The sequence below is a fragment of the Oenanthe melanoleuca genome, chromosome 3 (assembly GCF_029582105.1).
Source record: "Oenanthe melanoleuca isolate GR-GAL-2019-014 chromosome 3, OMel1.0, whole genome shotgun sequence".
NCBI classification, from domain to species: domain Eukaryota; kingdom Metazoa; phylum Chordata; class Aves; order Passeriformes; family Muscicapidae; genus Oenanthe; species Oenanthe melanoleuca.
Window position 1 is genome coordinate 14,979,787 of NC_079336.1, and position 14,978 is coordinate 14,994,764.

Here is a 14,978-nt window from a genome sequence, read left to right on the forward strand (position 1 = left end):
TGTTATCTCTGGGGACTCTGCAAAAGAGCCTCTCTGGCATTCATGCTGCTTAGAGATGGCCCAGCTCCCAGGGGTGGCACAAACAGGTACATGTGGGACATGGGAACTGATATCACCCTGCCACATCACACAAAGCTGAGGCCCTGGCACTGAAAGCAACCTGCAATCTCTGCCTTTTTAAAGCCTATAAGCTTTCATAGTTGTTTGGAAGGAAGAAGGAGAGTTAATGATACATGTCTAAGAAACAGTAAGATCTGCCATGCAGCTCTGCAAAAATTTCGACCTGACATGCTTATTTAATGGAGAGTCACCAAAGACAGAGAGAGAGGGTTCAAATGTCAAGAACTGCTATTTACCACTGGGAAAAAAAATCAGTAAGTGAAACATACTTCTCAGTGTGATGCTTTTAATTAAAGAATTGATATGGTGTGATATAAAAGGAGAAATAAAGGGTTACACTTTTCTTTAAAAATGTTGAGGTTTTTTAAATGCTGTGGCACTTGCAACTTGATTTCCCTCTGTAAAAGTCAAGGTTTGATTATAGTTCCTGCATTATTATTTATGGTTTAACAGTTATACATGCCACGTCCTTGGCTGTGGCATTGCAGTTTGCACCATCTATGTCTGCTTCCTAAATTTATTGATCTCATTAGAAGATAAAAATGACAAAGATAGCTCATAATACTTCTGAGAAATGTAAAACCATTAGCAGGTCATTGTCAAAGTTATAACATGTCCTTTTAAGCTGCTTAGCAAACTGGTGGCAGCCTATGATACAGGGATTAACCTGTGCCAGGAGTGACTGAGAGGATCGCAGTGGATGGTTAATATTCAGCCTGCCTACAAAGCTTTGAAACTGCCTCACTAAACGATACAACAAAGTGATAAACAGAAATACATTAAAGACAAAGGGAACAGAAGTTTTCTTTTCCTGCCTTTTATCCTGGTCCCTGACATATAAGAAACAGAATGGGTATTAGAGCTTCTGTCTGAAATTAAGAGTGACTTTTTAAAGTTGGGTTATGCTCCCACCGGGCAAAGGAGCCTCTCAGGCTTTTCTCTGAATTCAGGCTGACCTTGGCCAAGACCCCAAGCAGCTTTTCCTCAGGTGGGACCTTGAACTCTCCTAGAGCTGTGTTCAAGTGCACAGACACACAATGCACCACTTTATTTTGAAGCCAGCATTTGTTGCCCAGACATTCCATACTGCCCAGGATACCCACCAGAGCAATGGACATAACAAAACTTGCTAATTTTTTGCAGAAGACCTATACACCTGCATTGTTTTTGTTGTTGTTTACATTTCTTCAACAACATTTTGTTGTTGTTTACATGGCTCTAAGTGCTGGCTGATTGCTCTATTGCTTACAGAACTGTCAGGACTTACAGAGAACGAATTTAAATTGGCAGAACTCATACTGCTGTACAAGATTTGTGCTGGAGGGCTGGGTTTTCTGCATTGGTTCTCAGGGATGGAGCAGGATAGGTGGTTAAGGAGAGGAAGATGTCAGCAGAAAGATTGATACCTAATGGGTCTTTTTGGCATCTCACCTGACTCCACTCACAGTGGAGGCATGGCATTAGCATAGGGCAGGTACTGCCAAACCCCTTTGGGGGTGATTGAGCATCCACAGATGGGCTCTGACAAGAGGAGGAAGAAGAGAGAGAGAATAGAAATCCAAACCCCCATTCACTGTTGTTGAGCATCACGTGACCTGATTTACACCAATGCATTATTCTCTTTTAGGAGCAATTTATATGCACATTCCAGTAATAAGTAAACAAGTATTAGGACAATGATGAATTAGCCTAAACAACAGTTTACAGATTACACAGGAGAGAATAAGGATAATAACAGTATTAATCATTTCAGTTATTAATTCTATTTATAGCTATTTATTTTATCTATCAGGAAGTCAGAACTACCAGGAAGGGGACCCTTGATCACCTGTACACAGATCTCCAAACTTCTTTCTGTTTTCTTTTTCCATGTACATACCAGTAATTTCAATTTGGTGCAACAGTACAATTTTGGCTAGACCACACATCTATCAATTAGGTGTGATAGCATTCTATTGTCTAAATCAGCAAGGTGGTTTTGGTTTAACTGGTGAATTTCAAATACTCAGAATGCTACATAACCATATTGTATAAATATGAATGTATATAGGCATTCTGGGCCATCAGTTGCCCTGTCATTGGAGTCTGGTCTGCTAACATTTGACTGTAATAGAAATCCACTTAATTTAGAAAAACAATCTGTAAAGTTTAAAGAGATATTTTCCCAGTCACAGATCTTGTAAATGCTGTCATGGGATGCAGTCAATAAAGAATGAAAAAAAGCTAATATCTTTAATAAAATTGTGTGAGGAAAGATGAATCAATTTCCTAGACACTTCAGTGCTTTAAAAAAAAAATTGTTTGATTCTAATTCAGACTGGGAAAAAACCCCAAAAATATAAATTCTCCTGCTGAAGAATAAGTTCTAGTGACTCTGGCTCTGAAAGTTTTTGCCTTTTCTCACTTCCAGCTGCTGGGTCAAGAGAATTCTTCAATTTCCAGCATAAGAGCAGTCTCCCAGCCTGACTTAACTGGGGCCATGCAAAAAAATGATGGCCACTGATTTTAGTACTATTCCCATCATTGGTGCTACAGAGCTATGGGTGTTTCCCATGGGTTTCTATCCCAGAATCCTGTAATCCTTTTGTTGAATATCCGTACTTCTGAAGGATTAAGGCAAACTCGATAGGTTGCAGAAAAGAAGAGCAAGAACAATTGAAAGTCTGAAAATCCTGCCTGACATTGAGAGATTAAAGAAGATCAGTGTACTTAGATTATCTGAGAGAAGGTTAAGAGGTGGCTTGACCATGGTCTCAAAGTCCCAAGCAGAGAAACAGTTTTCCAATACATGGGGAATCTCTAATTTAGCAGAAAAAAGCCATAGCAAGGTCCTGTGATTGAATGCTTAATCTGGAAAAGTTCAGACAAAATGTAGCACTTTTGAGATTGTAGCAGATTTTTTTTTAAGGTATTCTTGGATTCTTAGTAATTTTAAGATTTCAAAACATATCTGTTCTAAAAGCTGTCCTTCTTTGATCAGAAATTATAGGGTCTGTGCAGGCATAATTGGGTGAAATGTGGATATATGTTGTGCCTAAGGGCAACTTATATACTAATAATTTCAGAGTTTATTAATTCTTTGGTAATGAATGTTCCCTACTACTACATAAAATAGGCTCATATAACATACTATCATTTGCAGTTTTCTAACCTTAGTGTCATTATTCAGAAGCTATCAAAGCTGTTTTTTACCTCTGTGTGCTTAGTCCAAAGAAAGGGAAAGCTAGTTAATATAAAAAGATATTTTTAGCACTTCTGAAAGCTACTTATGCCAATCCCTGAAAAGAAACAAGAAATTTCTCCAAAAATGCAAATGCTCTGTCTAGAAGCAAGAGTATCTTTTTAACTACTTCATCATTATGTGTCACTCCCTATGTATAGTAAGTGCTGTGTGATAGTTGTTTCTAAGAGCATTTGGGGACTTTTCCAATAACTATGTAATTGTATTTCATAATATATATATTTGTGAGGCATAGGGCTATAAACATTCAAAGCACTTAGGAGGCACTAGCTAATGCTCACAGCTCCTCTATGGAATAGGTGGGACTATTTCAAGGACAGACCACCTAAAGCACTGCAGTCCAAAAAGGAAATAGAAGTTGGTAATTTCCAAATTGCATGTTCAAATATCCAAACATTGTATTAGATATAACTACAGGAACACTGCTTTTAATATTATGTCCTAATCCTCCATCTCTTGTACTGATTTTATTGGCCTCCTAAACTAATACATGGAGTAATGCTGTGACACTCTACCTAATTTGTTAAGATCAGCAACATTAGCCTCTGTAGTTCTTACAAGGTCTTGACCTTACTTACTGAGCTAGTCCTACTGAAATTAAAGCACTGCATGAAAAGTACATTTCATTAAAAATTACTGTGAAGAGGAAGTGGTACTACTTATTTTCAAAGTTGGCCTTTATTTAACAGATCAATGGCATCATGGTTTGGCAGTAAAGTCCATGGAGCAGCAGGGACTGAGTGCTTGCTCTGCTGAGTCCAGTCCTTGCTGTTAAAAGAATGTTTTATGGAAGGGACCATTTAAGAAACCAATAACAAAACAGCATAAATAATATTTATGAAAGAACCTCCAGACTATTTAGAGTCCATTCTGTCCATTTTTATGTGCAGAAGGAAGGAATATCTATTTGCCAAAGACAAATAGCCTTTCACAAGAGATTTCTTGGGCCCAATACCTACACACAGTTTTTCTGTCCTTGACCTTGCATGTCTGGCAAAAACATCTTGGAAGCACATGTGTCTGCTGTGATAGCAATGCAGACTCTAACCAATTAAGTCTTATTCTTGAATAAATCTCACACATGACAGACTTGGAGGAGGAACTGATAGTTACCCATCTCATCCAGAAGCTTTCCAGTGACATGTTATATGTTCTTATTTCCATGAATTTGGGAAAATCATTGGCAAGGCAAATGTAAAAGACATGGTTTGGGTAGAAATGTGTAGAAGGAAACCATATGTTCAAAACCTGACCTCTTGTCTGGATTAATTTTGCCCTGAGTTTTGGGAACCATCATGTATGACTCCTGGGCTTCCCTGCTGCTAGGGACTGTCACTGTACCTTGATGATTAGTCAAAAAACTGAGTAATGGACAAAGGGGAAAATGGAAGGATTGCCATACTATCACCTCAGAGCCTATCACAAATATATATTGGTATATTTCAGAGATAGGTGATCAGATGAATAATCAGGCCTTTTCATTTTGGCCACTTCTGATCAAGACTAATCCAAAAAGCCTAGGAAGATATGAATTCTACTGAGCTGCTGATATGTGTGTTTTGAATTACAAAAGGAAAAACCTTACCTCCAAAAAGACCAAGTCTCCTTTCCTCTTTTGATTTTTGTTTCTGGCAAAAGACATGCAAATGTTAGAGGGGAAAAAAAATCTCACTCAAAAGAGAATCTTGTGAAGTCAACAATATAAAAAAGAAAAGCTTCTTGAAAAAACTGAATGACCCACAAACACAAATTCAGTATTTCACTGTAAAATTAAGCACAAGGTATAGAGAGGGCAGAAATCACAGATCTGTTTCTTTAATTTTTTTAACTTGACTTCTTCCAGATAACTTCTGGTCAGCTACCTGCCACCTAGGCTCATCTCAAAGACTTAGATGTGGAGAGAAGAAGAACCATAATTTTTGCAGAGTATGACCCTTGCATTTGGAGGGATCAAGGACCCTTGCAGGCAATGATATACAGAGCAAAAGCAGATCATTAGCCATGTAAATGAAAAGAAAAACAGAATAATGATATTGTAAAATACAAAACCTGTTAAGATACACACATTCTCTGCATTTACAAATGTTTGTTTAAATGCAATCTATGTTATGGTATCATTTTATTGCTTGCCAATGCAGCTTACTGATCATATAATGCCTCCAAATGAATCTGATCATTTTCAAAAATCAATAATTGCCAATATTCTGCAATTGAAAAGAGCTGGGTAATAACCATTCCTTAGCACTTCCTGTAGAAGGGAAATAGGACATTTAGAATTTCTAAAAATGTATATCTAAATTATTTGTTAAACTGCTTGGTAGCATTTGAAGCCCAGATATTAGATTTCTTCTGAACTCCAAAATTACTCAGCTCAAGAAAAATTATTATTATTATTATTATTATTATTATTATTATTATTATTATTATTATTATTATCATTATTATTATTATTATTATTATTATTATTATTAATAATAATAATAATAATAATAATAATAATAATAATAATAATAATAATAATAATAATAATAATAATAAAACAGCACAAGGATTAAAAATAGTGGGAGATGATTGGGTTTTTCTACATGTATCTTGCAGCTATTTTTGAAGGGCAAGTTTGGATGCACACTGAGAAATAATATCTTAGTACCTAGCCAGAGTGCCCTGCTCAGAGAGAAGAGAATAAGGCAAATTGTATACAACTGCTATTAGTCACCACTGTGGCACCATTTACAAGTTTAAGCACTTTGGGTTTGGGAGTTTTTTTTCCAGAAGAAGTGGATGTTTTTGTGGAAAACTGACAAAGTATCCCTATACAAAACCCTTTCCAGAGTTATTAATGAGATCTTTAATGAAGAGTTCTTAGCTAAAATATATTATTTTTAACTTTATGACATAGCTGCTTGATCAAAGATCTTAGTTCTTTAGTGTGGAGTGTTTTAGGAAGAGCTTTTATTTTGTGAACCTTGTAACATGGATACCTCAAGAAGCACCAATAATGGAACTTGCAGCTCTTCATCATAACGGACTAATTTTTGATATTTATTTAATCACATTCTTCTGCATCACTGCTTCTCCAAAAGGACTAATTAAAAGCATAAGAATAAACAGTCAGCTTTTCCAACAGAAAATCATTAGTGAAATCCCTCAAAGATATAAGCAATAGATAGTCAGTAAAAGATCTGGCAAAAGGAATGTTGAAATAACATAGTTTTCAAATAATATAAAGCTATTAGAAAAAATATATGCTGGAAAGAATTGTAGAGGAGCATGATGATACTGACTGACTGACAAAATGTCAGGTACAATTCAGTAATTAGAAATGTAAAGAGGTGTTAGCCTTATATACACAGTGGCTTTTGAACTGGCTCTTATCACTCGGAATATCTGAGTTCTCCAAAACCATCAGCCCAGAGCTCAACAGTGATGAAGGCAAGAGAGGTGGTCAAGCATGTGGAACAGATTCTTCAGATGGAGATAAAATAGGCTGTGGGTCTTTGGTATGAAAGGAGTAAGTGAAGGGAATGCCTGAGATCATGGAGGAGGGAGGTGAACACAGAATTATTATTTAACCCTTCTGGTAACACTGGACCTAGAAAGCGCCACATATAAACCATTGGATGGCAGGTTTGAAACAAATAACAGGTGCATGGTTGAGCTGTGCAATTCATTATTTCATGAGTGCAAAAGGAGTTTAGACATGCATAGGAAGCATGTTGAACATTTTCATAGAATAAAAATCTGTGAACTGTTATAATATCTTCTTATCAGAGTGTCCTGACAACACATCACAAAGGGTTGAGTGAGACAACCAAGAAACTCTGGGTATATATTTGCCTTGTTCTTTTGCCCTTCCTTAGCTCCATTGCTGGAAATGAGATAAAAGGCTGGACGTGCTCTTGGTCTCATGAGCAAAGCTTTTCTCATGCTGAGGGGTACTTTCTGTTGCTCTGTTTTGTAATCTGTATGATGTGCAAAGCCCACATGTGAATGTGTGTGGTAGCTGATGGCAGTTGCTGTGACCACAGTGGGGAGATGCTCAGATCAGGGCCACTTCTCAGTCACAGCTTCCTCATCGTGCCCTGTGGTGCTAAAGAACCTGAGCAGAGAGAGGGGAATTCAGACAATTTCTTACTTGATTCCAGTAAATTTGTACCAAGAAATGGTAAAATTACTTTTATGAAATGGAGAGTTCAGTATTTTGTGGTTTGGGTACCTTTTTTTTCCCCCATCCTGATTTAATTTAACCAGGCAGTCCAATTTCAGTAATCCTCATCACTTCTTAGCTCCCTGTTTTATGTTGATGTTTATTCATGTTGTCCTGCTTGTAAAATTCACCAGTTCCCTCTCCTTAATGTGTTGATACCAATGTTCAGGGATGATATAAAAAAAAACAAAACTGGAGGGAAACATGGTCATTTACTCCTTCTTGTCTTGTTTGTTTGCTTCAGGATTACTTGCACTGACACAAATAGACTTTCCTTGTGCACGGCAAGAGATAAGGATGGGGTTTTCTGCTTTATTTGTTCTGAACCACACATATTTTCCCCACCCACTCCCTCACTTGCTTTTATACATGCTCACACAGAGATGTAGTTGCATACTATAAGGTTTCAGAGAATTTCACTCAGCTTAGGAGAATGTGACCAATGTCTGGGATGAAAAGTTTGTATTTTCAGCATCACAAGTAATTCCCACCAGTCTTACCATCACGGGTGGGTGTTTCTGGGAAAGGTGCTAAAGAAACTAACACTCAGCATTTAGGACACTGAAATACCATGAGTGAAAGCAGTGCTATGAACTGGGGTGTGCCACATTGTGACAAACTATTTGCTGCCTCCTTGGTTTAGCTCCATGTTCAGAAGTGAAGTGATTTAGTTAATAGGTGATGCAGTTGTCTGTGTTTTCTGCCTCTTTCTTTCTGGAAAATGTTGGTATGGCTCATAGCTCTGCCTCATTGCTGTATCTTTGACTACTACTTCTCATATGGGAAGCTGCACACAGATAATTAGGGTGATTTTATGAATAAAGGGATTTTTCTGAGCCTGCGGCATTTTGCTCAAGTGTTCTCCCAAAGCTGTATGTCTCTGCTGATAGATGAGTGCATCTGCAAGTTTCAAGATGTGTGGTTTCTGTGGGTGGAGTGGGATGAGTGTGGTGGGTTGAAAGAAGAGAAGAAGAAACGGTTTCCAGCATCAATAAAGTTTCTGATGCCTCATGAATATTTGTTTTCCTGCAGGTTCTGCTTTTTAGACACTGACCTCAGGAGAAGGATGAGAAGGTTATTTTGTGACTGGACGCCTGGAGTCACTTGGGGTGAATTGCTACAGTGTCTCAGTTATCAGTTTAGTCGATGTGTTCTGGTGGAATCAGTGGAGCTTGTTCTCACTGGTGTAGTATCTGAGCCATCAAGTTTAATGAATCGTTACAAATAGTTTAATTTGCACTTGCAGGTGCTATTAAAACTAGGTTGGTTTTTATTTTTTATTTTTTTTAATTTTTTTTTTCTTTTTGCCAAGATATTTTTTACCTAGGAAGAACAGTCTTTCTCAGTCACAATGGTTTAAATATGGAATAGTGGCATAGGTTTTGCTCATTAGAAAGCCTGATGCTATTCAATATTCCCTTCTGCTAAACTTACCTCCTCCAGGATTTAAGACTCTAAGTTATAGAGGATAAAACATAAGGCCCTGGTTAATTGCAAATAAATAGTGCCAGAAAAACATACAGATGGTACCTGAAGTTCATTTCTGAAGACTATCCAGTAAACTATATATAATTTACATGAAAAGTATGTAGAGAGGAGAGTATGTAAGGAGGAGAACAAATTTTTTTTTTTTTTTTTTTTTTTTTTTTTTTTTTTGTGGTTTCTTACATTTGTAAAACAACAAAACAGCATAAAAAGAAATAATAAATGAATACCCTCAGTCAGCGAAACTTCTTGTTTGGGAAAAGAGCAACCTGTATTTCTATTTATTTACCTTAATCAAATTAATTAATTTAACAAGTCTGAAAATTTCAGCATTTTACAGGATACAGGTATAAATATCTGGCAAGTAGAGTGTATATATTAAACTACATCTACTTAGCTAGTAAATATTTTGCTGCATTAGTTTGCTCATTCCCAAGCAATCAGTTGTGAACTCCAGTGTTGTAACGGGTCCACAGGGAACATTTGTGCTTTGGTTGGCACTTAGATTAAATTCATCAAATTATTTTTTTTCCATGTTCAAGGCTGACATTTCAGATTTTTTTTTAAAAGGTTGTGTGCCAACTGCCAAAGTCAATTAATTAAATGGTAAATCTGAAATTTGTAGGGAAAAGCTATCATTCCCTTTTGCTGTGCGACCTTGGAAATGTGAACATTTAATCCACAAAACACAAGGTTTACCAGAGGGTCCTGATCTGCTTGCACTGAAAGTGAAAGCAAAGCTTGCTGAGATTTTTTTTTTTTTTTTTTTTTTGTAGATTAGGGATTACCTCAAAGATGGAATTTTACCCTGCATTTTCCTTCTGATTTTGATGCTTGGTAGTAATGACAATATCAAGTCCTGGTATCCTTGAGAGCTTAAAGTATTCAGCACTTAGTAGGAGGAAGCAGTGCAAATTTGTGGACTCATTTTCCATATATTTGAGGTACCACAGGTGAGGGTAGGATGTGCAGTCCCAGAATCTGCTGACCAAAGAAATCCATCATAGATCTGTAAAGGAAATCTTAGAAGCAAAATTCAACAGACTTGAGCAGATGGTAATCATATTCCTACATAGCAGAAGTATTACAAATCTCTTCCCAAAACTCACACCTTCCAAGGAGTGTATATACCTCACTGTCATCAAAGGCAGTCTGGTTTCAAAGACAGGACTGGATCTTGCTCCTCTGGCTCCGACTCTGTATGTCTCTTTTTGTACAGCTCAGTGGACTCTTCATATTTTATTCAAAACTTTATCATCTCAAGGTGCTTGAAAATGAGTGCAGTGCACTGACTGTTCTTTGGGTGTTAGCTCTCTGTCATTAGTTTGTATTGCTTTGGGTTTGTTTATTTTTTCCCTGCCTGAAAACTGGTGCAGATTAGAACTCTGTGTATGCATGGACTAGAAACACAGCCCAAAACCAATGTAAAAGACAGTAAAAACAATGAATAGGGCAGATGGGTTTAGGCAGACCAGGTATATGACCTAGTACCATTAGCATTTGAAGTTCTTTCATTCTGTTTTTTGCTATGAGTTTAAGTTCAGTATTTTTTTTTCAGCCTTCCCACTGCCCATTTGTTTCATGAAATTACATGTTTTTCTTTGGAAAGATAAAAGATGCCTAAAGAGATTGGCTCTCTGAACATTCAGAAATTTGTTAGGATTTGGTCCCTAATTTGACAGCATGGCATGGGGGGGCTTTAAGCAAAGGCACTGATTATCTCTGAGTAGTAGGGAAAATGGTGGAAACTGCAAGGGTGTTTCTTAAATAACAGCCTTGTAGGTATGTAGGCACTATGTGTATTAAGATATAGGAAGCTAAGTCTTAGGATTCATATTCTTGTGCCCTCTACTCCTTTGCTTTATGTAGTGAATATATACCAGTTATCTCTGTCAAAGCCTGTAGTGCAATTCTTGGAATTGTCCTGCTCATCCAGATATAGGCCATTTTGCAGTAAGGAAATCTGATGTTTTCCTGTGGGAAATGTTCCTCCTTGTGAAAGACACTTACAGAGATGGTGGCCCAGAGGGACCAAGTCACATATGTGTAAGCAGAAGTGGGAGTTCTTCAGCTCTGCTTTTCTGAGATACTATTGCTGTATTTAATCTTGGGCATATTTGATATAAAACATAAGCAAGAAAATGCCTTCAGGAAGAAGATAAATTAAGGATGCCAAGCTGTGGATAATGCTTGGAGTCAAAGCTATTTTGGATTCCTGGGTTCTTTATACTGGAAAATTGAAGTGTTTCTATGTCTAGAAGGAGAATCACTGAGATGACTAGGGAAACTTTAGTCTTAACACTTGTAGAACTTCAGATGGTGCAAAGGCTAGGCAGTAGATGAAGGAAAATTTAGAATATTGAATTAAATACTATCTGAGGCATCTAAAATGTTGGATTGGGTCTAAAACTCAGCTGATGTGTGTCTCAGTTTCCTTGCTGGAGGATGTATTTGTTGATATTTATCTCAGGGCAATGTTGGTCAGTGAAACGTGTCAAGTGATCACTTATTACAGTAATAACTGTACCACATATGGACTTAGAGAGATAGAACTGTGTTTTAAATGGCTTGTAAAATTTGGCAGGGGCGAAATCTGTGAATGTTTCTAGGTGATCACTAGATTACCAATTTTTCCTTAACCTAAGGTGGTTGTCTACATAGTTTCTCTGCAAAATGCCTGTGTCTCCCTGTGATATGTGAATCCAATTTTACAAGAGATAATGAAATATGAAAGAACTAAACTTACTAGTTTTTTTTCCCCCCTAATGTTGTATCTCAGCATTGTCTCCATCAGTAGCCTTGTCCGCAGGAAGTGTAAAGTTTCCTGCTATGATTGTTTGACTGCTGCCAATTATCAGATCTGCTTTTGGCAGCTTTCCCTCCCAACCTGCTGATTAGCTAATGTGTGGTTACTAATACAATATGGGAAGCTGGTGTAAATGAAGAAGCAAAAGATTTATTAATTTCATGTGCTAATTACTGTTGGTAATATAATTATCAATACTGCAAAAAGAAATCCTGGCTTAAGAAATAGCCAGTTTTCCACATCTTGTGAAATGAGGCACAAGAATTTTGTTCAGTAAACAGGTATATTTTCCCCTTGATACATTCACATAATTTTCATTAGATTCATAGGTTTCAAAGGCAGAAGAGAGATCATTAGAGCTTGGAGTCTAACTACCTGTAAAACACAGGCTAGAGAATTTCATCCAGATACCCTTTATCTGAATTAATAGAAAACAGGAGCCAGATCCTGGACTGGATGTACAGCAGTTTTACTTCACTAAGCTGGAAAAATGGTGATTTATACCAGCTGAGAAACTGGCAGTAGACTTAAATGACAATGGATTCTTTTTTGCATAAACCTAAATTAAAATGGTCACTTATATTTTAATAGCTGTGTTGAAAGAGCCTTGCTGGGAGTGAGTTTTTGAAAAGTATTTTAAGCTTTAGAAGAAAATGTGGGCTTTTCCAAACCTTTATGGGATGATTGTTCCCTGCTGTAATTTAAACTTGTCCCTTCACTGAAGAAAAGAAATAAATTTAGCAGAAAAATAAATTCTCTTTAAATTTAAACTTGTGCCAAGATTCTTATTTGTAATTAAATCATGCACTAGGATTTTAGTGAGGGAAGGAAGAACAAAATAATATTATAAAAATCTGAATATTCTCAGAGCCAAGAGGAACTTGAACTCAAATGTTTAAAGATTAAAAGTCTCTAGAGGTAAAAAGTAGTCTCTGATTTCTTTCATTAGGTTGTACATTTGGCAAAACAAGATGTCTCGTTACTCTTTTGTAGCCATCTGTATGTGTGTGTGGATGATGTTATTATATTTATAGCAGATACAGTCTTATCATTTAGGTACAGACAGAATCCTACCTGCTCAGAGCTACAGGGCTTAAGAAAGCACTCAGACAATATTGACATAGACAATGCCATAACATCCTGCAATCTGCACAGAAACTGAGACTTTGTGCACACCAAAGCTGAATAAAAGAACTTCCTTCCTGCTCCCCTGAAATGAGAGTGTTTAAAGGAAAATACCAGTGTGGGGAGAATATCCTTCAGATTCCAAATAAATTTCTGTCAATTCTATCTCAGGAGGTGGTGAAGTCTTTTGTGTTTAGTCATACAGAAATCTGTGGCTATCACATCAACATGTACAATGTAGAGAAAGAAAGAAAGCTTCTTGTTAGAGCAGCTTATGTGGATGGTAAGCAGAGAGAACCTTGTCTCATAATATTCCCATTCTCATTTATAATAAATCAGCTGCTGGTTTGGCTGATGAACAGTTTGAGGTGCTTTATGATTGATGAAGAAAAGCTAAACAGAATACACATTTTAATACATTTCCCATACTTTTTTTCCCCTTATTTTCTCCTTCACAGATGGAAGTCTGCTTCAACATGTCTCAGTTTTGATGGCACTGTCACATGGAGAAAAAACTTGATAATTTACTGCAGAGGTAAACTTCAGAGGACATGGTTTGAACCAAATCAACCCTAACTTTCTCTCTCTCTTTACTTTAAGCAGAATTAGAACAGCCAATCCTTCCTTAAAAAGCAGGGTTTCTTTCCCTGATCCAGAAACATTTAAGTTGCCTACAAAGTTTGTAGCAACACCACGTCCTTCTGCCTGTTGTACATCTGTCTCATGAGGAACATGCAGCTGCTGAACTGATCTTCCAACAATGTCTAGGCCCCAGGTTCATTCAGCACTCCATAAGAAAACTGAGAAAAAAACCAAACCAAACTGATTGTGTTTTATGCAGCCAGGTAAGAGCAAACATCTATCAATGCTATTTTGAATCCTCCCCCTTTATGAACTGTTAGCTTATGTTAGATACTGCTGTAAAATGGATCCTCAGGGGTGAAACCCTTGGAGTTTCAGTGGCTAGTGAAAGAGAGCAGCCCTTTGCAGCACCATACAAAGACATAGAGGCCACAGCTCCTTCTCATCCAGCCTCATCACTGTATCTGCTCCCAAAGGGGTGTGCAGAGTGTGCCAGCATATTTGCACTGTGATACAAGGAGAGATGAGACAAACATGAGTTCCTTGCAGAAGCCAGGCAGGAGAGGCTCTGACTGAGGTCTGAACTGCATATTGTGTAATTGTATGTTACTCGTTATGACCCTGTGTTTATTGCTTGGTTCAGTCCTACAGCTCTCAGATCACTATGCTGACTTCCAGGAACCTTTAAAAATATTGTTTCCCAAAAGCTGAAGTTAGGCTATTGTCACAGAAAAAATAGCTGTGGTTTATGGTCTTGTCAAATTAAGTTCAGTTTCAGTAAACATTACATGAAATCTGTACAGGACAGCCTCACCAGTGAATAAAAAGGCTTATTCAGCTCAGTCATATATAAATATCAGTAATGTAAAATTCTGACAATTGTAAGAGAATTGATTTCACAGAAGCTTTGCACTTTCAGCCTGATGAAAGGTGATAAAACATCAGTCTGTATATAGTTCCTTTTTGTCATTTGCTTGTGGAGTACTTCCTTCCCACACTAAAATTAAAATTTAAAAGACTTTCACTTTTGGGGAAAAGAGCATCATTGAAGAGAAATTCTCCCTGGCAAATTAATAGATAAGGTCTGCCATGCTAACTCAAAAAAGCAAGCAAAAGGTAAAAATTGAATCTCTTTATCACAGCTGAGTCATTTTTCTAAACCAGGGAAGTGATATGGGATGGAATATATAGGACAGATCCTCTTACAGAAAGTGCTTTTAAACTTTAAAAGATCCATAACTAATATTGGGAATGGTTATAAATGACAGTCTTCTCTTTTAGATTATGTTGCATTTATTACATTCTACCAGGACTTTATGGAGACTCACAAGGAATTAAAGTTGTATTTATGATAAAAATACGGAGCTTCTTCTAAATAGCATTTTCATCATATTAACTGTTGCCTAGATAAC

The 14,978-nt window shown here is 37.0% G+C and overlaps 1 long non-coding RNA gene across 2 annotated transcripts in view; it reads left to right on the plus strand.

The window, feature by feature from the left end:
* Nucleotides 1-13,416: 13,416 nt before the first annotated feature.
* The window catches only part of LOC130251748 (uncharacterized), a 165,557-nt gene continuing 163,995 nt past the window's right edge, over nt 13,417-14,978 (plus strand). For both annotated transcript variants that reach the window (XR_008840222.1, XR_008840223.1), the window contains exon 1: nt 13,417-13,519. This is a non-coding gene — a long non-coding RNA (uncharacterized LOC130251748). The remainder of the gene's footprint in view (nt 13,520-14,978) is intronic.